General features: G+C 45.2%; 1 protein-coding gene across 1 annotated transcript in view; it reads left to right on the plus strand.

Moving 5' to 3' along the window:
• The window catches only part of LOC124595496 (protein gustavus), a 336,961-nt gene that overhangs the window by 141,772 nt on the left and 171,037 nt on the right, over window positions 1-24,152 (plus strand). The gene's annotated exons all lie outside the window — the stretch shown is intronic.

A 24,152-nucleotide genomic window follows, 5' to 3' on the forward strand; every position in this document is an offset into this window, starting at 1 on the left:
CTGCCTCGGGCATGGGTGTGTGTGATGTCCTTAGGTTAGTTAGGTTTGAGTAGTTCTAAGTTCTAGGGGACTTATGACCTAAGATGTTGAGTCCCATAGTGTTCAGAGTCATTTTTTTTGTCATATCCCTGAATATTGACCATTAATAATGGGACACCCTGTATAAACAAACACGTTGACGCAACTATGTTCGACCAATGATAAAAGGGTTTGTGTGTACAAATGTGTCCAATAAACGTTGCCCACAAGCTACAGAATAGTTGTTCGCTTCCCAGTTGCGCAACGTGCTTCGTTTGCCAGCGCCACTTGGGACGGTGACGGTTTCACGTTCCTCGGTGAACGAAAGTCAGTGACCGAAGCTCGATAGCGTGACAGCTGTCCTGAGACAGGAACTCATTTTTAATCACCACATTACTGCTGACGGTGTACGCAGCGCAGTAATTATAAGTAACAAGACGATCGCTCTCAGTACACGTTTTGCTGCACGACCATGGTATAAGGCAGCAGTGGAATCCGAGTGGAATAACTGAAGCTACGTGCCCGCATTGCGTGATCGCGCCTACGCACTTTTTTTTTACGTTAACCTGCCCGAGTGCTTTGTAATGTGGCCTGGGGTGGGTCGCCAGCCCGGAAACTGGCTGGGGTTTTTCTGCTCCTGCCGCTCGTCTTCCATTGTCCCGCAGCCCATCCCTTTCAGGCAGAACCTCGTACAAAAACCTGCGCCAGGGGCACACAAGTTTCGCGAAGCGGGGCGTTGCGAGTTGTCCCTGTTTTCGCCGGACGTATAAGTTAATGTTGATGGAGAGCTGGTTAGGCCAGCTCAGGTTTGCCACGCTGTCGACTGAACATTTCCTTTCGCTAGCAGACGTCTCTAAAGGGACTCACACACTAATGACGGATCGCAACGACGCGCCGCATGTGATATCGCTTGCAATCTGTCGCTCGCATCGGCATCCCACAAGCGCGATTTGCCAAGTAACTTCGGTGAGTATTCTCAGCGTCATTGTTTCGAGGAGTTCTGCTATGGAAAATGAACTGCTATGTTTAACAGCAGTTGCAACTGATTCCCGCATCCCCACGAATTCTAGAAGACAAATTTTAAATGAAACGGGAATTGCAATTTCTTCATTTCTGTGATCTCATTGTCCGTAGTTGCTTTACAATTCCCGACGGTGTTTTCGTTCTGGCATTACATACTTAGAAGTATAAAATAAACAGAAAGCAATGGTATGCGAAAGAGTGAGCTGTTTAAAACGCGAGAAATGCGTAATTATCCAGAACAACAAAAAATTAGGCTACAGGTAGCAGTGGCTAACGAAGGAAAACACCGAAGATGCTAGCAGATGGCATTTACCGTTATGGACAAGAAGCCTAGCAGATATCACCACCACTGATGATGCTTTACCTCAGTAAAGCGAAACGCGTCCAACGAAAACAAAAAAACACTCTTTTTCTTGTAGTTGCAACGACAGAACGAAAATACCTCGAGAATTATAGTGTAATAAACTTGCTTTGAAATGCTTTTCGTGGGAACTGTAGGGTACTTTACAGAATGTATTACATTTCTCACTCGCCAAATGGGTTGTGATTCTTGGGAAATATACACTCCTGGAAATTGAAATAAGAACACCATGAATTCATTGTCCCAGGAAGGGGAAACTTTATTGACACATTCCTGGGGTCAGATACATCACATGATCACACTGACAGAACCACAGGCACATAGACACAGGCAACAGAGCATGCACAATGTCGGCACTAGTACAGTGTATATCCACCTTTCGCAGCAATGCAGGCTGCTATTCTTCCATGGAGACGATCGTAGAGATGCTGGATGTAGTCCTGTGGAACGGCTTGCCATGCCATTTCCACCTGGCCCCTCAGTTGGACCAGCGTTCGTGCTGGACGTGCAGACCGCGTGAGACGACACTTCATCCAGTCCCAAACATGCTCAATGGGGGACAGATCCGGAGATCTTGCTGGCCAGGGTAGTTGACTTACACCTTCTAGAGCACGTTGGGTGGCACGGGGTACATGCGGACGTGCATTGTCCTGTTGGAACAGCAAGTTCCCTTGCCGGTCTAGGAATGGTAGAACGATGGGTTCGATGACGGTTTGGATGTACCGTGCACTATTCAGTGTCCCCTCGACGATCACCAGTGGTGTACGGCCAGTGTAGGAGATCGCTCCCCACACCATGATGCCGGGTGTTGGCCCTATGTGCCTCGGTCGTATGCAATCCTGATTGTGGCGCTCACCTGCACGGCGCCAAACACGCATACGACCATCATTGGCACCAAGGCAGAAGCGACTCTCATCGCTGAAGACGACACGTCTCCATTCGTCCCTCCATTCACGCCTGTCGCGACACCACTGGAGGCGGGCTGCACGATGTTGGGGCGTGAGCGGAAGACGGCGTAACGGTGTGCGGGACCGTAGCCCAGCTTCATGGAGACGGTTGCGAATGGTCCTCGCCGATACCCCAGGAGCAACAGTGTCCCTAATTTGCTGGGAAGTGGCGGTGCGGTCCCCTACGGCACTGCGTAGGATCCTACGGTCTTGGCGTGCATCCGTGCGTCGCTGCGGTCCGGTCCCAGGTCGACGGGCACGTGCACCTTCCGCCGACCACTGGCGACAACATCGATGTACTGTGGAGACCTCACGCCCCACGTGTTGAGCAATTCGGCGGTACGTCCACCCGGCCTCCCGCATGCCCACTATACGCCCTCGCTCAAAGTCCGTCAACTGCACATACGGTTCACGTCCACGCTGTCGCGGCATGCTACCAGTGTTAAAGACTGCGATGGAGCTCCGTATGCCACGGCAAACTGGCTGACACTGACGGCGGCGGTGCACAAATGCTGCGCAGCTAGCGCCATTCGACGGCCAACACCGCGGTTCCTGGTGTGTCCGCTGTGCCGTGCGTGTGATCATTGCTTGTACAGCCCTCTCGCAGTGTCCGGAGCAAGTATGGTGGGTCTGACACACCGGTGTCAATGTGTTCTTTTTTCCATTTCCAGGAGTGTAGGTTACTTCACAGGATATATTACATATTTCGCTGTCGGAAAATGGGTTGTGTATAATTTCGAGTGTGCCATGTCAATTCGTTTTGCGTTTACTAGGCCCCAGTCCATTTTTATTCATTATTCTTTTAATATGACTGCAAGTGTTTACACTGTTTATGCAATTTACTCAGTGTGTGTATAGAATGGTTCAAATGGCTCTGAGCACTATGGGACTTAACATCTATGGTCATCAGTCCCCTAGAACTTAGAACTACTTAAAACTGACTAACCTAAGGACATCACACAACACCCAGTCATCACGAGGCAGAGAAAGTGTGTATCGAGACGTTGTCAATAGCAGCAGGAATGCTTACCGTAACTCTTATTATAAATTGTGTGAAGGTTGTTAAATTATATGAAATGACAAGCGATTTGAGTGTAACTGTGTAACAGATTGGCCCTGAACATTATTATAAAATGTCCGCTTAACATTACAGCAGGTACGTATGTCATTCATTTTAGAAGTTAAAAACTTCAATAATGGATACATTTATTTCATAAATAACTCAAAATAATAAGCCTATAGCACAATGTTCAAAATTCTAATCACTGGAAAATTAAAGGGTGTATTTTCTATTATTTCTTAACATAAATGGCAACTCCGCCTTCCACTTCACGCCTCAGAGTAGTTCGTGGTCCCTGTATTACTATAAATTCGAACGCAAATTTCTTACACAACGTGGGCGAAGCGAAACGAAACAAAACTGCACAACCGCGCTTACTTAGTACACAGAGAAACGAGTTGCAGCTATATTGCTGGACACCGCTGCTAGCTAGCCAGGCAGCCGTGTTGCCTCCACATATCGCATGCGATCCATCAGGTTGCCTCCGATTTCCAAGCGACCAGCGACCGATCGTTGCGATTTGTCCACATACGTCCGAGTTACGAAGCGATGGGTAGCCAATGCCACGGACCGGTGCGATCCGGTGCTCATGTGTTGGGGCCCCTAGGTGTACTTCTACTGAGCATCCATCCTAAGATGTGTGGCGGAGGGAACTCCTAGTACCAATATAATTCCTCCCAATCTTGTTAAATTCGAGAATGGTGTATGCCAACAATGACTGCATGTGAGGTCTAATTTCTGTAATTATCTAGTCGTGGTCATTTCACGAGATGTGTATGGGAGGAAGTAATTTGTTATCGGTCTCTTCTTGAAACTTACGCTCTCGGAATTTCAGCAGTAAGCTTCTCCGCGACGCACAATGTCTCACTTGTAGCTCCTGCCACTGACGTTTGTTTGTCGATCATATCCATAATGCTCTCGCGCGTAGTGATCGATGCCGTGACGAAAAGCATTGTTCCTTGTTGGATAATCTCTGCGCCAGTCCTCGTTGGATATATTCTCTATCTCGTCTGTTGATCCAACCTGCTAAGAGGCCCAGGAAACTTAAGAAACAATTCTAAATTTATCTACATTCGGTAGCTACTTTTCACTTTCAGCAGTGTTGGATAGCTCGGGTAAATTTGCATGACTGCACAATAACATCGTGGTAATAGTGGTGAGGCGGATCATTCCGCAATAATTAACGCAGCTAGTAACATGGTTTCATCTTAAAACATGCCGAAACAGTTAGCTCGGCCTAGGCCACGTTTCTCTCGCCAACTCTGTGGTGATTCCCTCTCAACAAGCGTGTCGCAGTGTGGTGATTGGGCTTAATACGTCCTAACGTATCTATTTTGTAGTGCAGAATGTCCAAATATCTTTCAGGAAAATGATACAGAGAAGCAAAAGAGAAATAATGACAAAGGCAACACATTTTTAACACAGAACCTGTCTTATTGACTTACGGCGGTGCAATGTGTGCAGTGGCCATTGTTTAATTATAACAGCATTCTCACAAACAATGTGGCATGCCATTGTGTGTACTAGGTTAATGAAGTCTGTCGCAGGCCGTGGTAAGGGCGAGGCACATTTTCGTGCTCTGCGTCATTGAGTTATTCGCGCCAATGCCACAGTAGCAACTGCGCGGCTGCAGGCGTTACAAAGACGAGACTCCATTAACTGTACGCCGTACATATTTGCAATTGGCGACCAGTTAGTGGGATGACGGCCTTCCACCAACACTTGTGCACTTTGTATGTATCAAAACATGTGGTGTGTGGTAGAAATCTTTTCTGTGACAAATATAGTGTTCAGTAAGAAAATTTGCATGTGCAACGATAAGAATGTATTCACATCTGTTGGATGAATGTTATGAAAACAAACACTCCAAACCGACATTTCACGACAATTAATCTGTTAAAAAAACATGACGCACCACTTGTTGTAAGGAAAGTATGTTGTAAACCGTATGAAGATGAATCATAACGGTTCGAAACCGGTAACGGTACCCTTTGAATAAAGGAACGGAAAGTAAATCTGTGGCTGGTTGCTGTCCCAACACCATCAACATTTGTCTTGTTAGATGGTTGTGAGCCATAACTGCATCCACATGGACAGGCTTGGAATTTTAGCAATATCATCCACGCGTCATCTGGTGGTATATATGCCACCGCTTGCCATCGTGGCCTGGGCATAGACTGATGATAGACAGAAAATTGCTTACGCTAAAGGCTCTTAGTCCCGTAGTTAATCTTTCTCCTTACCTTCAACACACGATATTAGCGATCCCGAGGCACTGGTACAGCATGCGCACAGTGTGAAAGCGGAAAGCGGGTAGCCGGAGTTTGATCCTGTAACTACGAGGCGTAGTGGTTCAAATGGCTCTGAGCACTATGGGACTTAACTCCTGAGGTCATCAGTCCCCTAGAACTTAGAACTACTTAAACCTAACTAACCTAAGGACATCACACACATCCATGCCCGAGGCAGGATTCGAACCTACGACCGTAGCGGTCGCGCGGCTGCAGACTGAAGCGCCTAGAACCGCTCGGCTATCTCGGCCGGCTCGAGCGGTAATCATAAGGTTTTAATTATCACCTGGAAAATATAAAGTTACGAAAATTAATGTTTTGTTTGTTCGCAGATGCACATCTGCAGTCCTGGTACACACTGAAATCTCCACGCCGAAGTACCGAAACACGCGGCATGAGAAGTCAAAATAAAGACAACGCGGATCAATGATAAAGTCGACTGTGGTGCTGTAATTTGTGTACGCTAGCAGAGGGAAATATTGGAGCCATGTTAGGTTGATCCAAATTATTCTTTTTAGCCTCCTGTATTGGTCTGACAGCTGCAACATTTCCGCTGATGCCGAGAAAGAATTACCGTGCGATACTCTCTTTTGTTTAGAAAGGTATATAGGGTATGACGTCATTAGAGACGGGGCAGAAGCTCGGAATGTTTCAAGGATGGGGAAGGAATTGGGCTGTGCCCTTTCAAAGGAACCACCTCGGCATTTGCCTGGAACCATTTTGAGGAAATCGCGGAAAATCTAAATCTGTATTTCAGGGCACGTATTTGAACTGCCTTTTTTCGGAATGCGTGTCCAGTGTACTAAGTGCTGTACCGCCTCGCTCAGTACTTTTATGTTGTCGCTCCTCGAGCGACGTGCTACGGTAGTGTGCCGCGTGGGTTCAGTGTGTCCTACAAACAAACACAAACAAAAATTAATTACCTAATTTTATTCTTTCTAAGTGATTATTTACACTTCATGAGTAGCTTTCGTAGATGTAGCACTATACAAGCTCTGGCCACTGTGAATTTCAAGCTTTCAGCAAGTGTATCGTATTTTCCAAGTTCCGCGAAAGTTGTTCTACATATTTACTGGAGTGATGTTCTTGGAAGAAAGAAGACTGCGAGTAACAACTCTGCAAATCGTTGTCACTTGCGTGCCAGAGTGTACCAGAATAAGGCTCTGCGAATAACTGTTACTTGCGTGGCAGAGCGTACTAGAACCATGTATTTTTTATTTATTTCCATCGCATTCACGGGTGAAGCATGAGAAGAATAAGTGTGTATGTTTGGTGTGTTATTTGCCTAACCGTAATTGCACAGTCTCAACGTGATTGACGCATACGAGGCTTAAGAATTTTCCTAGCTTCTGCCACGAACGAAGATTTTAAAGGTTTTGTGAACAGGTTCTCGTTAGATTTACAGTCTCGTATTTTCGAGCCTCTGCCAGTTAGGGGTTTTCGATGAATGTGTCTCCCGCTAGTTACACGAGCAAGTGACTATTCACTACGGTCTTTTTTGTATACGCTCGAGTTTCCCTCTAGTTCAGCTGGTGACAGCATGGCCCGCCAGAGGCAAGAATTCGCTTTCAAATCAAGGTCTACAGGGCAGCTTTTATAAACTGGGAGTTTCACAGTAGCGCAGACTCCGCTGCAGATAAAACATTCATTCTGATACCGAAACATATGCAGGTTATTTTATTGTATGGCGTCTCCAGAGATGATAAATTTCCCATATTGAAATATAAAACATTAATGTACTAAGAATTATACAGCTTTGGCAAAAAAAAGACTTGTAGTATGTGTCTTATTTGTATTGTAAATAAAATTTAATGGATACTAAATGTTTAAGGGTGATTATATCATTTAAACGCTAATTCAAATGTAATTTTCATGTAGCACTTCATTTTGCAGTGTGTCTACTACAGTGCGGTGTCCAGTGAGTTCAGCCATTTAATAGCTTCAGTTGTTGCTGCTAGAAGATCTTTCCAAATCCCTTCGAATTTCCTGTTCCAAGTTTCTTCGAATTTCCTGTGTGGCCACTTCCATTAGTATGTGTTGTACTGTTTGTTCCTTAGCGCTGAAGTCGCATTGAGAATTTCAGCCATTGTCCACTTACAGAACGTAGCTTTCGTTCTGGCATGCGCTCTTCTGATTCTGTTCAGGGACACCATGATTTCCGAGGTAAATGCTTTCATGGAAGTGACTTGGCAGGATCTGTGTGGGCCGTTTAGTTGTGGTTCTAAAGGATGACTATTTTGATTTCCACTGTTTTTCCAAGTATAGGTGGGTGGAGTGTGGATCCAGATAGGTTTCCTAGATTTAAGCCTATTGTGGGGTGAAGACTTCATTGTATTATTTATTGACACATCTTTGTAGACCGAGATTTGGCTGATCTTGTTCCATTCGGCAGTCGTCTGTAGTTGTGGCCTAAGCTGAGGACAGCCAGTTTTCGAGCGAACAGGTAGGTATAGAAGAGGCGTAGATACCAGTGTTCCAGGTATTAGCGTCATTGTACAAGGTGTATATCTGTCTTCACGTATGTAGGGGAAAGTAAAGATCTGTGTTTTGCGAAAGGCGGTGACCCACTGATGTTCAGAGCAGCAGACGGGCAGTACTCGGAGCAACGAGAATAACTCTGAATAATGTCTGGGTACCGGAAAGGACGAAACGGGTAGTAGTGGGCAGCTGGTGGTGTTTCTCGGCGCTTGACCCCGACGTCTGCGTGCCGTGGCGAGCTATTTTTAGCGCGGCCTTCGGCGCGCAGAGCGGTGCGTGAGCGCCCTGTTGTTGTTGTTGCTGCTGCTGCGGCTGCGTGAAATTAACCCGGTTACGCCTCCCGTCACGTGACACAGGCACTGGCGAACGGGGGTGCCGGTCACAGGCTTCTGCCGTTGGTGGTACAGACCCTGTGACGATGCATCACTGACTCTCCCGTATCTCAGGACTGTACACCGAAGAAACTAATCCTCATTCCAGAGAGTATTACACATTACAAATGGTCATCTTTAAGTGATCGTAGCGGGGCAACAGTCCAGCCGGTATGTACATCATGCATATTCCTAAATCCAAAACGATATATCGATTTCTCGATCAATCATATGGATGAAATAGATGTTGAAGATGTATTGCGTGTAAAATATCGATATTTTCAGTTTAACGGATTTTCAGTGCATCGAAAAGCGTGATTATTACTTTTAATACAAAACTTTAAATTCTAAATAGCTCTTTATTCGCATGAGGAAATGAGTGCTGTCGACTGGGATCTCTAATCATCGATTGGTGATTGGTGATATCCGGCGTTTCACTAGGAACTGTTATAGGCCCTCTGCTCTCCGAATCTATGTAAACGGTTTTGGGGACAACCTGAGCAACCCTCTTAAGCTGTTTGGATATGATGTTGTCGTTTACCGTGTAGTACAGTTATCAGAAGATTAAAGACAATTGCTAAAATGATTTAGACACGATATGTGTATGGTGCCAGAAGTGGCATTTGTCTCTGAATAAGGAAAAGTGTGAGGTCATCCACATGAGCACAAAAAGAAATCCATTAAATTTCGGTTAAATGGTAAATCACAAAAATTTAACGTCTGTCAGTTTGTCTTAATACCTAGAGATTACAACAACGAACAATTTAAACTGGAACGATCACATGGAGAATGTTATGGCGAAAGCAAACCAAGGGCTCCTTTTTATTACTAGAACACTTAAAAGATGCAACAAGTCTACTGAAGAGACTGCCTACACTTCACTTGTCCGTCCTCTGCTACAGTACTGTCGTGCAGTATGGGATCCTTACCGATTAGAACTGATGAAGATCATCGAAAAAGTCCAAAGAAGAGCAGCTGTGGTGCAGCAGCTAGTTAAATAGAGTAGATCCGTAAATAGGCAACGAATCAGATTGGTGTTTCGCCTAACCAGGAAAACTAAAGAAATGTTGCGACGTTGTAAAGATGATCTCGACCAGAGAGTGCTATGTATTTGTAATAGTCCTTGCGAATGTGGCGAATGTGGTAGCCTAAACGGACAGTCGCCGATCGCTAAGTTTATCATCAGGATCACCTGAAATACAGAAATTTTGAAAAAATTAGCGGTGGTTTTTTTTGTGAGATTTCATTTCCACCTGCCCCCAATGGGCGGGGTTGGGCTGTCACCGGTACAGTACTCTGCGCTTCAGCCAAGAGCATTCATAAAGATATAACAAAGATAATAGAAAAAATATGAGAACTGTTTACTTCTAAATTAAAAAGATTAATAACGGACATCTAGAAGGACGAAAAATATTTACGATTTAAAAAACGCAGTTGCGACGTGGTGATATCCTTCTATGAAAAAAGCACTGGAGAAGTGCACTTTCACATTATTTCCGAAGGACCTGCACTGAGTGGCAAATATTGTGCGAGGAGAGAAATTGTTCCATAGAGAGCCGGCTGGTGTGACCGAGCGGTTCTAGGTGCTTCAGTCTGGAACCGCGCGACCGCTACGGTCGCAGGTTCGAATCCTGCCTCGGGCATGGATGTGTGTGATGTCCTTAGGTTAGTTAGGTTTAATTAGTTCTAAGTTCTAGGGGACTGATGACCTCAGATGTTAAGTTCCATAGTGCTCGAAGCCATTTTGTTCCATGGAGGTTGAGGGGGTGTGGGTAAGAAGATAGGGGTCTGTCAAGTGGGGAAACTATGGAAATGATAGGTAGGAGATGAAGCAGATAATGGGAATACAGACTGTGGGAAGGACGGAGGGTGAGAAGGAGTAATGGTGTGTGGGGAGGGTAGTAGGACAAGAAGAAAGAAATGGGGTGGGTGGAGAGGGGAAACTAGAGAGGACCCCTTATGTAGTGTGAGATAGTTAGGGAAGGCTTAAAGTCGGTAGGAGGGATAAATATCGGGGCGGATCTCATTGTCTGGGAGAGGGAGTTGGTTGAAGTTGCGGTGAGATAGGATGAAACGTGTGTAAGTGTAATGACGGAGGGCAGCATACCAGGGCTGGTGACCAGACACGAGACAATGGGGTTATTGGAATCTAGTTTGCGGATAGAGTAAGATTAGCGGCGTCTTTTTTCTCCGTTATTATAATCTCGTGCTCCTCTCTCCATACGGCTGGGGGATGGGCTGTCAGCGGTACAATACTCCGCTCTTCAGAAATTTGCAACGAAAAATACTGACAAAATTTGGGCCTGTTCTCTACTTTAAATTAAAATTAAAGATGGACAGTTAAAAACAACGCAAATATATACTCTTCGCAGGAAGGTGACATTCTTCGGGTGAAAACACTGAAGCACTGCATTCTCACGTAAAATTAGAAGGACCTGCACAAGGGTGAGAGACATTGCTGGATGATGATGTTTGGTTTGTGGGGCGCTCAACTACGCGGTCATCAGCGTCCGTACAAAGTCCCAATTTTTACACCGTCCAATTTGTACACAGTCCAATCTAGCCACAGTCACAAATGATGATGATGATGAAATGTTGAGGACAACACAAACGTCCAATCCCCGGGCAGAGAAAATCTCCAACCTGGCTGGGAATCGAACCCGGGACATTGCTGGAGGAGAGTATATTCCTTAGGGCTGAGGGGTGTGGGTCTGTTAGATAGGAAAGTTGTGAAGAGGGGATGTTGGAGCTCAGGGCGATAGTGAGAAATACAGTCGGTGAGATAGACATAGGGTGAGGATTAGTGTGTCGTGTGGGTAGAGCAGTGCAAGAAGAAAGTGCTGGGGGTGGATGGAGAGGAAAGGAGAGAGAAGCCCTGACCAGAATTGGGAAATGGGGGAAATAGTTAAAGTTAGTAGGAAGGATAAATATCGGGGCTCATCTGATTGTCTGGGAGAGAGAGTTGGTTGAAGTAACGTTGGGATAGTACATAGAGTCTGTGGAGGTGTAGGGACGGAGGTACCTGTTTGTGAAGGCGCGTCAGCATATCAGGGTTGGTGATCAGGGGGGAGACAATGGGGTAGCAGCGGCTGAACTTGTTGAATAAACGTGAGAGAATTCTGGCCCCCTCTTCGAACTATTGGGACTCTTTGATCAGAGAAGCAGCGGAAACTATATTCTGTGATAAAAACTTCAATAGGGGCACCGGACATTCACTTAGCAATGCATAGTAGCGTTCACTTGATAATGAAAGAGCACAGAGGAAGACCGCCCGAAGCGAACGGTGACGCAGCGTGGCTGGTCCCGGCGGAGGTTCGAGTCCTCCTTCGGGCATGGGTGTGTGTGTGTTGGTCCTTAGGATAATTTAGGTTAAGTAGTGTGTAAGCTTAGGGATTGATGACCTTAGCAGTAAAGTCCCATAAGTTTTCACGCACATTTGAACATTTGGTGACGCAGCAAGTGACGTAGAGGACGCCACCTCAGGAGGCGCCATTTCCGTGACGTTATCATGACGTAATCCTGTCAGTCAGATGCTGTCCTTTGGGGATAAAAGTGGGAGCCTCCTTTCACGAAAGTCAGACATAATCCCTGAGGACGATGATGGAGGCTGTCATCGGAAGCTTGAGATTTTAACCGTATTCGACGCAGCAAGTTTTGTGTTCTGCCTACTCGCCGAATATGGGGTGCCTAGGAAACCTGCTTTCTGGGATCGCTAGCCAACAATTCAAGCAAATCGTATTGATGAGATTTTATTGCAGTAAGATAAATGACAATACTTTGAGAAATTTACAGTGGGATGTCGCAAACAAAGGACGACATGAGATATAAGCAATCTCTCCAGTATACACAACTCCTAATACAAGTGAAACAGTACAGTTTCTAACTCACTGCTGTAGATATCGTAAAACGGCTAGTCTCCAAATGGCTGCGCTGCGGCCAGGCGGAGCGGCGTTTATGTTCTCTTCGCCTAAAGGCCGCTGCTGTCTCGGTGTCGTCCTAGAGACGTGTCGGTCAGCGTACTATTGGCTGAGTCTTCACAGCCATCTCTGATCTAACGTTCTTGACCGGCGTGCAGGCTCTTGAAGTTATCCCGGAACAGCAAGTTTACTGAGAACTTTTTACCCAACATGAATTAAAATATTTGAAAAATAGTAATTTCTTAATTACAGTGCTCGGTGTGGTATACAGAAAACATAATTACGAAATCCGAATATCCAGGGAAAATATATCGATATTGCCAGTATATCAACAGTACAATTTATTGTTGTTGTTGTTGTTGTTGTTGTGGCCTTCAGTCCTGAGACTGGTCTGATGCAGCTCTCCATGCTACTCTATCCTGTGCAAGCTTCTTCATCTCCTAGTACCTACTGCAGCCTACATCCTTCTGAATCTGCTTAGTGTATTCATCTCTTGGTCTCCCTCTACGATTTTTACCCTCCACGCTGCCCTCCAGTACTAAATTGGTGATTCCTTGATGCCTCAGAACATGTCCTACCAACCGATCCCTTCATCTAGTCAAGTTGTGCCACAAACTCCTCTTCTCCCCAGTTCTATTCAATACCTCCTCATTAGTTACGTGATCTACCCATCTAATCTTCAGCATTCTTCTGTAGCACCACATTTCGGAAGCTTCTATTCTCTTCTTGTCTAAACTTATTTATCGTCCACGTTTCACTTCTATATATGGGTACACTCCGTACAAATACTTTCAGAAACGACTTCCTCACATTTAAATCAATACTCGACGTTAACAAATTTCTCTTCTTCAGAAACGCTTTCCTTGCCATTGCCAGTCTACATTTTATATCTTCTCTGCTTCGACCATCATCAGTTATTTTGCTCCCCAAATAGCAAAACTCCTTTGCTACTTTAAGTGTCTCATTTCCTAATCTAATTCCCTCAGCATCCCCCGACTTAATTCGACTACATTCCATTATCCTCGTTTTGCTTTTGTTGATGTTCATCTTATACCCTCCTTTCAAGACGCTGTCCATTCCATTCAACTCCTCTCCCAAGTCGTTTGCTGTCTCTGACAGAATTACAACCTCATCAACGAACCTCAAAGTTTTTATTTCTTCGCCATGGATTTTAATACCTAATCCAAATTTTTCTTTTGTTTCCTTTAGTGCTTGCTCAATATACAGATTGAATAACATCGGGGAAAGGCTACAAGCCGGTCTCACTCACTTCCCAACCACTGCTTCCCTCTCATACCCCTCGACTCTTATAACTGCCATCTGGTTTCTGTACAAATTGTAAATAGCCTTTCGTTCCCTGTATTGTACCCCTGCCACCTTCAGAATTTGAAAGAGAGTATACCAGTCAACATTTTCAACAAAATATTAATATTCGCGATACGTCGTCCCTATCATCTTCGGCACAGAGTATTTCTTACCGTTGTGGCGACCGGTCGTGTAATATTTGTTGTCGGGAGCAATAATGGAAAATAGCTTCACGCTTTGCATTGTACATCAGTCACGTGTTGCTGTTGCGTCTGTCGCTTAAAATTTATCGTGCTGGACTTCGCACTGCTAATACGGACGTGGAACTTCATTAAACGCGTCTACTTGGGGCCCGCTACGGTCGATTGGTAAGTTCAGCCACGTGTGAAATGTAGGCGAGTCCCGACGGAGACGTGACGTCACCACAAGACACTCCCCGTCTCCTACAAAGACACACCGTCTCGGCTCGGTTTAGTGATTCAGTAGCGTGGTTTAGTCCGTCGCCCAGTTCACACGCGTGTTTGTTGGCTGCAGCACGAATTGCGACATTATCCTTGAGCTACTTATCACCGAAGGGAAAAAGTGTGCGTGGCTGTAGATACCACGAAAGCAAAGTATATAGACATAAATCAGTGATGTTTGCTATAATAGATTGAAGAAAAAGGAAACAGAAAAAAATAAATAACTACCTTTAAATAAACTACTTCAACGAGGTGACAGAATTGTTTAGTACGTTAGTATAAACAGACTATCATTTTTCTTACCTCGTAGTTATACAAGCAACATTCCCACCGCGAGAATAGTTGCTCTGATCACTATGTCCTTCCCTTTGATGAACAGAACAGTACTTTTCACTACAGTTGTACCAATACGTACGTAATGATGAAAATTTACGTAAATACAATGAAGGGAGATGGTACCACTGTATTGAAAAACGACTTTTAAGTTCTTATCCCGTCTTGTTTTTAAGCCACCAGTTCCTAAGTCCACTGAAAAAACGGAAGGTAGCAAAAATTGAGGTTTATCGTTCCAACGGCGAGGTCATTGCAAACGAAGTACAAGCCGGATTCGAAAATAATGGTTCAGGAAGTCCACGGTTTTCTTTTCACATTAATCATTCGACTCTAGTGAACTAGGGAAATCACAGAAAACGTAATCGGGATGGTCGGGTGGGTATTAGAACGTAACAGTTCGCGAACGAAAGTCATTTATTTAACTGCGCCATATTGTTTGTTATCTTCGTCAGATGTTTTAACGATTTCTTGTATGCGCTAGCACAGAGCGATGAAAGGCGAGATGAATTGAACTCTCGTTATTTTAGAGTTCACTATCTCTCACGTTACTCCATCTTGTTAACGGTTCGAGATTCACTGGCAGTGCTGGAGAACCAGTCAGACAAAAGCGATTCCCGAGATTTCCTGAACTTGATTGATTAATGGTATGGTTCCTGGAGTTAATCCGAGTTGTTGTTTCCATTTTATGTACAATATTTCGAGGCGACGCATGCGATTTGCTCAGATACTGAGTCACAGTTTATACGGTATAGAAAACCGTTGCAACTGACCTCCACGTCCACGCCTCGAGACATTACTGTCCGTCACAAAGAAATTCGTTATCAAAGGTTGGTCCGTAGAACTCGGAACACTTTCAGACAAGGAGAGTATCACAATTTGCAACACCAACGAATAGTTTTCCGAAGTTATGGGTACTCAGATCGTCAAACTGAGCGGGCATTGCAAAAAGAAAGGGAAGATTCGAGTTTGACGACTCGTCGACAACATGGTCATTAGAGACAGAATACAAGCTCTGATTACGAAAGGATAGACAAGGAAATCGGCCGTGGCCTTTTCAAAGGAACCTTCCCTGGCATTTGCGAGAGCGGTTTAGGGAAATGACGCCGACATTTTCAGTCAAACTCAAGAACGCATGAGAAAGAGGTTGAGACAGGGAAAGGGAAACCTTGAATCGCTTATCTGCCTTACGCTAGCCCAATATCCGCAAAGTTAGGTAGACGTCTGCGGAAGCATAGCATCCAGTGCATATCGTTCCAGTCAGCAAAAATTGTAAAAAAAACCTGATAACGTTAAAGACGATCTAGATGTGCGAAAGTCAGGTCTGTACAGCATTCCATGCGAGTGGCATGCTTTACATCATTCATACAATAAGAACAGTCGAGGAGAGATGCAAGGAATATCAGCGACTCATCCGGCTAAAACAACGAAGCAAATCAGCTGTCGCTCGAACACTGTCCCGAATATAATCATGAAATGAATTTCGATGAGACCAGTATTGTGGAGCGTACGCCAGTTTTCTGGGATAGCTTAATTAAGGAGTCTGTCGAAATGAAAAAGTCGGGAAACCTAGTAAATGGAGGAGGATTTAAACAAGGCTTGGGGTCCAGCACTCAATTTGTTAAGATCTCCCTCTCCATAACATCTAGCATAACTGTGATACTCTGAGAGAACGTGCGTTTCAAGGAATATCAGCGAAGACTCTGAAAAACAAAAGAGCATCAAAGGGCGTGATGCGCGCATGATGCCGAACTCGAAATCAGCTATAAAGATCTGCTTGAGACCAACAGAAGTTCACTGTCTTGGTGGAGTCCAGACAGTGAGAACAAGTAACAGCACAACTCGCAGCACCTGAAGAAAATGTCGGACGCTGATAGATCCATATTCATACAACTTATAAAAATGGATGTACGTATGTATGTAAGTATGTATGTATGTACACTATGTAATCAAAAGTATCCGGACACCTGGCCGAAAATGCCGTACAAATTCGTGGCGCCCGCCGTCGGTAATAACGGAATTCAGTATGGTGTTGGCCCACCCTTAGCGTTGATGACAGCTTCCACTCTGCAGGCATACATTCAATCAGGTTCTGGAAGGTTTCTTGGGGAATGGCAGCCTATTATTTACGGAGTGCTGCACTGAGGAGAGGTATCGATGTCGGTCGGTGACGCCTGGCACGAAGTCGACGTTACGAAACATGCCAAAGGTGTTATGTAGGATTTAGGTCAGGACTCTGTGCAGGCCAGTACATTACAGGGATGTTACTGTCGTCTAACCATTCCGCCACAGGCCGTGTATTATGAACACGTGCTCGATCGTCTTGAAAGATGCAGTCGCCATTCCCGAATTGCTCTTCAACAGTGGGAAGCAAGAAGGTGCTTAAAACATCAATGCAAGCCTGTGCTGTGATAGTGCCACGCAAAACAAGGGGTTTAAGCCCCCTCCATGATAAACACGACCACACCATAACAACACCGCCCCCGAATTTTACAGTTGGCACTACATACGCTGGCAGATGACGTTCACCGGGCAGTCACCATACGCACACCCTGCCATCGGATCGCCACATTGTGTACCGTGATTCGTCACCCCTCACAACGTTTTTCTACTGTTCAGTCGTCCAGTGCTTTCGTTCCTTACATCAAGCGAGTCGTCATTTGGCATTTAGCGATGTAATGTGTGGCTTATGAGCAGCCGCTCGACCATGAAATCCAAGTTTTCTCACCTCCCGCGTAACTGTCATGGTACTTGCAGTGGATCCTGAAGCGGTTTGGAATTCATGTGTGATGGTCTGGATAGATGTCTGCCTATTACACATTACGACCCTCTCTGCCGGCGGTCTCTGTCAGTCAACAGACGAGGTCGGCCTGTTCGCTTTTGTGCTGTACGTGTCCCACCACGTTTCCACTTCAGTATCACATCGGAAACAGTGGACCTAGGGATGTTTAGGAGCGTGGAAATCTCGCTTACAGACGTATGACACAAGTGACACCCAATCACCTGACCACGTTCGAAGCCCGTGAGTTCTGCGGAGCGCCCCATTCTGCTCTCTCACGATGTCTAATGACTACTGAGGTCGCTGGTATGGACTACCTGGCCGTGGGTGGCAGCACAATGCAACTAATATGAAAAACGTCCGGATACTTTTGATCACAAAGTGTATGTATTTATGTTCCACATCACCTCCTAAACCACTGCACCCGTTTAAACCGAACTTGGTACACATATCTTTTACTGTCTAGGAAGAATGACTGTGGAAGGAAGAACCGCCCACATATCAAATGAGTGGGTGTGAAAAAGCACTGTAGTCCACGACGCGAGAATACCAATACCTTAATCACCCAGTATTTGAGAATGAGGGCACTCACACATTTGCAACATGATGAAAGGAAAAAAGTTTATCGCTTACTACATTTTCGCTGTTCACGCTGTAAAACTCTCACACGAAGCACGACGTTTTAATTTATTACATCTTGACTACTAATAGTATTGGTGACACATTTTGCATACAATATTCACATATATCACAGAGCGAAACAGAAAAATTACATCGTCGTACTGTACTTTGGTTCAGGAGATCAAACACTGAGATGGGTGAGAAACTGTCATGTCCTGCATGACGTTTTAATTTATTACTCCTTTACAACTAACTCTGTTCCTAACGCATTTTGCAGACGGTAGGCACATTTATCGCTGGATGCATCTGCGAAATTATATCATTGTACAGCACGCAGTTCAGAACATACGACGTTATAAACATTGAGCTGTGTGAAAATGGAATTTCAGGCCAAGATTGGCTAGAGATGTAGGTGAAGATGTGTACAGATACGCGAGAAATTAGTTAAATAAATGTAAAATATTTTTGACATGTGTGTGTGCGGGCTAAGTTACAGGTAGAATACTCGTCCTACACCCCAGGAAAAAAATTGTCTAGGGGTAAGAATCACCAGCCTCCTACTGGAGAGAGTGTGGTGACGTGGAGAGAAAAGGGAGGTTGAGGAGATGGACAGACAGCAAGGGGGAAGGAGGATATAGGCACAGACAGAAGGAGGAGGAGGAGGAGTTGAACAGAGATAGGGAAGGGGGAAATGGACAGAGAAAGCAAAGGGGAGGAGGTGGACAGAGACAGGGGGAGGAGGAGAGAGGCAGAGAACTGCGGGGAGGGGGCGCAGGAAACAGAGGAGGTGGAGGAGGAGTAGGAGATGGACAGAGATAGGGGAGGGGAAAAGCAAAGGGGAGGAGGTGGAAAGAGGCAGGGGGAGCAGGAGATAGTCAGAGAAGTGGGGGAAGGGGGCTCTGGAAACAGACAGAGAAGGGAAGAGGTTGAGGTGGACAGAGAGAGGAGGAGATCGACACAGAAAGGAAAGGAGACGAGATGAACCAGGGGGGGGGGGAGGGAGGAAGGGGGAAGAAGGACGAGGTGGGCTATGAGACGTGGGAGGAGGAGATTGACAAAGAAATGGGGGGGGGGGGGAGGAGATGAAATTCGAAGGGGTAGGGACAGGTGGAGAGGACAGAGAATGACGGATGGAGGAAGTGGACGGACAGAGAGAGAAATCGGGATGAGGATATGAAATTCGAACGGGTAGGAGCAGGTGGAGAGGACAGAGAATGACGGATGGAGGAAGTGGACGGACAGAGAGGGGGTGGTAGAGATGGACAGAGAGACGGACAACGAGGAGGTGTACTAACAGAAGACTGGAATAAATACACACCCAGACAACTAATTGTAAATAAAATGGGAACTACAAATCGGCTTAGCACCGCGAAGCACACCGTTAATTGGACAAATGGTTTTTAAGTGACATACTTCATTTATAAATAATTCCTCTTTCCTTGTATTTCTTTCTTGAAACTGGCACGTGCCTTTTCGGAAGGTACTCCTGAAATCACTGGGGGCAGCTAACGCCATAGATGTATCGACGATTTTGGTCGGGTCCAGTGATTGATAGCCGGTGACGTGATCAGACAGTACCGACTCTGATGCCGCTACTGGACTCACACAGGTCTCCAATCGTGTACGCACCGAAACAGATGCTCAAACTTGGTACCGGTGTGATTCGATCGGTGCGCCTCAGTTTGGGCGCCGCGTGCCGTGATAAGCCTACGGTGTGTCAGCCTGGACTCTGGTGCCGCTATTGTCGGATCAGGCGGCGCGTTTTGCGCGCTGTTTATGCCGTCGTTAAATACAAGTGGGCTGTTAATCCGCTTTATGCCACGCGTATTTCATTTCGAGCTCTCGCACGTACGGTGCGCCGGCGTTACGACTTGGGTGCGGCGCTAATCGGATGTGCGCAGAAATAATTTATGCCAGTTCGCTTCCTGCTGATTTGCCATCGGAAATTGGTGGCTCAGGTTTGCCGACCAATCCGTTAGCACTTTATATCCCGGTCCGTAGACTTACCTTGCGCAGTATTGGTTGGTCGCTCCTCTGCACGCGCCCACGTACAGGTTGTTCGGATTCCGAACTTCGAAGTCTGCCATTACCGACGATCTAGGTAATGAGTGCCATCTGTGGGACGCATCTTTATTATATATTGTTAGATTTCCTTAAGACACCATTCACTACTTGCATGTGGAGTGCCATCTTCGTTGAGTGACAAGATTCGTGACTTCCTGTCAGAAAGGTCACAGTTCGTAGTAATTGACGGAAAGTGATCTATTGAAACTAAAGTGATATCGCGGGTTCCCCAATGAAGTTTTATAGGCACTGTGCCGTTCTTAATGTATCCAAACGATTTAGGAGGTAATCTGAGAAATCCTCTTAGACTGTTGGCAATGATGTTGTCGTCTAATAATGTCGTCAGTAGATCACAACGAATCATAAAATGACTTAGACAGGATATGTGTATGATGCGAAAAGTGGCAATGGTGACCCTAAATAATGAAAAGTGTGAAGTCTTCCACATGAGTACTTAAAGGACTCTGCTAAATTTCGGTTACACCAGTTCAACTAATTACCTAGGGATCACAATTATAAATAATTTAAGTTAGAACCAACACATAGAAAAAGTTGTCGGAAAGGTGAATCAGAGACTTCGTTTTACTGGTAAAAGCCTTACAATCTACAGCAAACCTACAGCTTGTTGTATATTATCTCGAAACAGGGACGAGAGTGAAAAATCCTGTATGCTTGCTACTCATCAGCTTTTAATTATCTTTAAAAGACATCTTGCTCTACGTCATGAGCTGTATGTAATCCTTAATTGCCCACCCATCGTCAGTGGCGTATGTTGTGTAGGTCTATGTCAAATGACGTATGTGTCAAGTATGGAATGTTTGTGATGTTAAAATTGATGTGTGTATCTGTGGTACACAGGCTGTAGCGTGTACATGTTATAGATGTCAAACGATAAACGGCTACACTTCTTGTTCGTATCGAATACCACTCTCACGGAATAGCCTCAGTGATTTTTGGAGAGGATGCGTCACCTAATATGTACTGTTGCAAATGAAACGCTAGTTACAACTAGCGGCCAAGATTGTTCGTCTTCTTCCAGATTTGTTTATATTGGATAGCGAAAGTTTTTGAGGTCGCTGAGGTTATAATACCTCCAGCTGTGTGGTATTGATTTTACACGACACAGTGGGACCGTAGAAAGTAAGGATTCACTATTCGTTCTCTATAAAATATTGGAAACCTTGTCATTAATAGTCATTCGCTATTGTATCTTGTCGTTACAGAACAATCTTAGAGCGAGCATACAGAAAATTATTTTCTGATGTTGTTGTAAGAATTCCTTTAGACTTTCTTTTCACTGCTGGACGCCCTCTTAAAATGTGGCACTGAGAGGAGTCATCACGTAAGTCTCAGAATCCTAGAACGGTGGATTGCCTTATTCTATACATATAGCCGAAAACCGGTACGACAAGTCTATTTAAAATTTATCTACATCTGTGTAAATGCTTGTACTACAATAGTCGATACTTGTAAGGCAATTACTTTTTATCTGTACGCGTAACTTTTAGAGTAAGACATTCAAATGTTCGTTTTTATATCACAGAGTTAATACTAATTATCTGCTGCTGAACACATGTGTAGCAGAGAGTGGTCATATACACAGGAAATAATGTTGCTTATAAATCGTCGATAAGTTGTTAGCGGACTAAAAAGTCCAGAAGTTAGCGCGTCATTGTCATCAGCATGGATGAAACTGTTGCAGCACTTGAGATAGCGAGCTATAGCAGGTATACGGAAACTTGTTGGCGGAAGATACTGTCACGTTTAAAGTAGCTTCACTAAGTCCATTAATCCCTCCCCACTGTATTACATCAACTGACTCCCTTAGAAATCATTAATCGACATCTGACTATCATCGCAGACGTATGAGGTCTTTCAGCGGTAGCACGTACAGGGATCATCGGATATATCAACACAAAGACATTTTCTTTTCAGCTCGGTCATTGGTAACGTGCCTGCATTCTGTTGCCCTATTAGTTATTAGTACGGGAACCCCCAGAAAACTCGAGAGAGTATTGGTTTCCAGACGTGGAGACAACAGGCTAATGTCAGTCTGGATCAGTTTTCTTATATTTTGATAAACTATAAGTTGAACTTTAACCATGAAAGCGAAAGAGTTATCACATTGATAACAGGGCAAGGACTCCCTCTAGTGTTCGGTAAGGACAGTTTAAACCAACTTTCTCGTATTTTTCGAGATCATATACACATTGGCAGAGAAGGATTGAAAATGTTTTAACTGTGTTGATGAAGTTCGCTGTGTGTGTGGAATATGAGATGATTGTCCAAGCTGACGTAAGCGAATGTTGTGTTGCCTCCTATTCGACCTTAACGTATATACTTTGCAAACAAATTTAAAGCGGCGGACATTTCATATTGATAAGGATTCCAATCACGAGGCTTCGACGCGTCTGCGGTAAGCTAGCTGAAATCAGAAAACTAGTCCAAACGATGCCGTGTCGCCAAAAAATTTACGGACCCAACAGAACGGTTGCAAGAATATAAATTTGTCGTTCATGTCGTGTGTGAAAAACTCCTCGGAGAATGTTAACTTGGAAGTGGTGTGATAATAAAAAGAAGGAAAGAGGAAACGGAAAGAAAAGCTTCGTGATAGGGCTCTGCGCAAGTGGATCTCCAGGATATTATGAAACTGCTGACACGTCATTTCGCCACGTTGCTTAGGAAAAAACAACAGGAGCCCGAATGAGTCTTGCTTCCTCGTTCGTATTTGTTACTGCGTACTCAGGGGTAGTATAGTTCATAATCGCAACACCAAATTAATTAATGTAGAATAATGCAATTACGGAAATGCATTTGTCTAGGCAACATATTTAAGTGATTAACATTGCAAGATCACGGGTTAATGTAAGCGCGAGAGAAGCCACTACAAATGTGAAAATCTGGTACATTAACAACTGGTGTAACCGCCAGAATGTTGAGTGGAAGCATGCAAACGTGGATGCATTGCCTTGCACAGGTGCCGGATGTCAGGTTGTGGGGTGAAATTTCACGCATGTTACAGTTGGTCGGTCAGTACAGAAACGGTTAACGCTGTTTGTGGATGACGCTGCAGTTGTCGTACGATGATGTCCCATATGTGCTCGATTGGAGAAAGATCTGATGATCGAGGAGGCCAAGGTAATAGGTCGACACTCTGAGTTACAACAGCGGTATGTGGACGAGCGTTATCCTGTTGGAAAACACCCACTGGAATGCTGTTCATGAATTGCCAGCGCAACAGGTCGAATCACCACTTTGACACACAAATTTGCTGCCAGGGTACGTGGGATAACCAGGACAGTGCTCCTGCTGTCGTACGAAATCGCACCCCAGACGGTATCTCCAGGTGTAGGTGCAGTGTGTGTACCACGCAGACCGTTCGGTTGCAGACGCCTCCTAGCCAACACATGGTCGTCACTGGCACAGAGGCAGAACGAGCTTTCATTAGAAAACACAACAGACCTCCACCCTGCTTTTCAAGAGCTGTCGCTTGACACCAATGAAGTCGAAAATGGTGGTTTGGGATCAATGGAACGGACGCTACAGGGTGTCCGGCTCGGAGCTGTCCTTGAAGTAAACGATTTGTAACAGTCTGTTGTGTCACAGTGGTGCCAACTGCTGCTCAGATTGCTGCTGCAGATGCAGTACGATGCGCCAGAGCTATATGCCGAATGCGGTGGCCTTCCCTCTCAGTAATGCCACGTGGCCGTCCATCGCACATTCTCGTCACCACCACTGGCAACAGTCATGTACAGTGGCTACTTTCCAGCCGAGTCCTTCCGCAATATCGCGGGAGAAACATCCAGTTTCTCCTAGCCCTATTACACTACCTCTTTCAAACTCAGTGAGATGTTGATCATAGCGTTCAAATGGTTCAAATGGCTCTGAGCACTATGGGACTTAATATCTGAGGTCGTCAGTCCCCTAGAACTTAGAACTACTTAAACCTAACTAACCTAAGGACATCACACACATCCATGCCCGAGGCAGGATTCGGACCTGCGACCATAGCGATCGCGCGGTTCCAGACTGAAGCGCCTAGAACCGCTCGGTCACACCGGCCGGCGATTATAGCGTCTTTGTCTCCCTAAAGGCATTCTTGACTAACATCATTTCACCGCGTCCA

Source organism: Schistocerca americana, chromosome 2, assembly GCF_021461395.2.
Source record: "Schistocerca americana isolate TAMUIC-IGC-003095 chromosome 2, iqSchAmer2.1, whole genome shotgun sequence".
Lineage (NCBI taxonomy): Eukaryota > Metazoa > Arthropoda > Insecta > Orthoptera > Acrididae > Schistocerca > Schistocerca americana.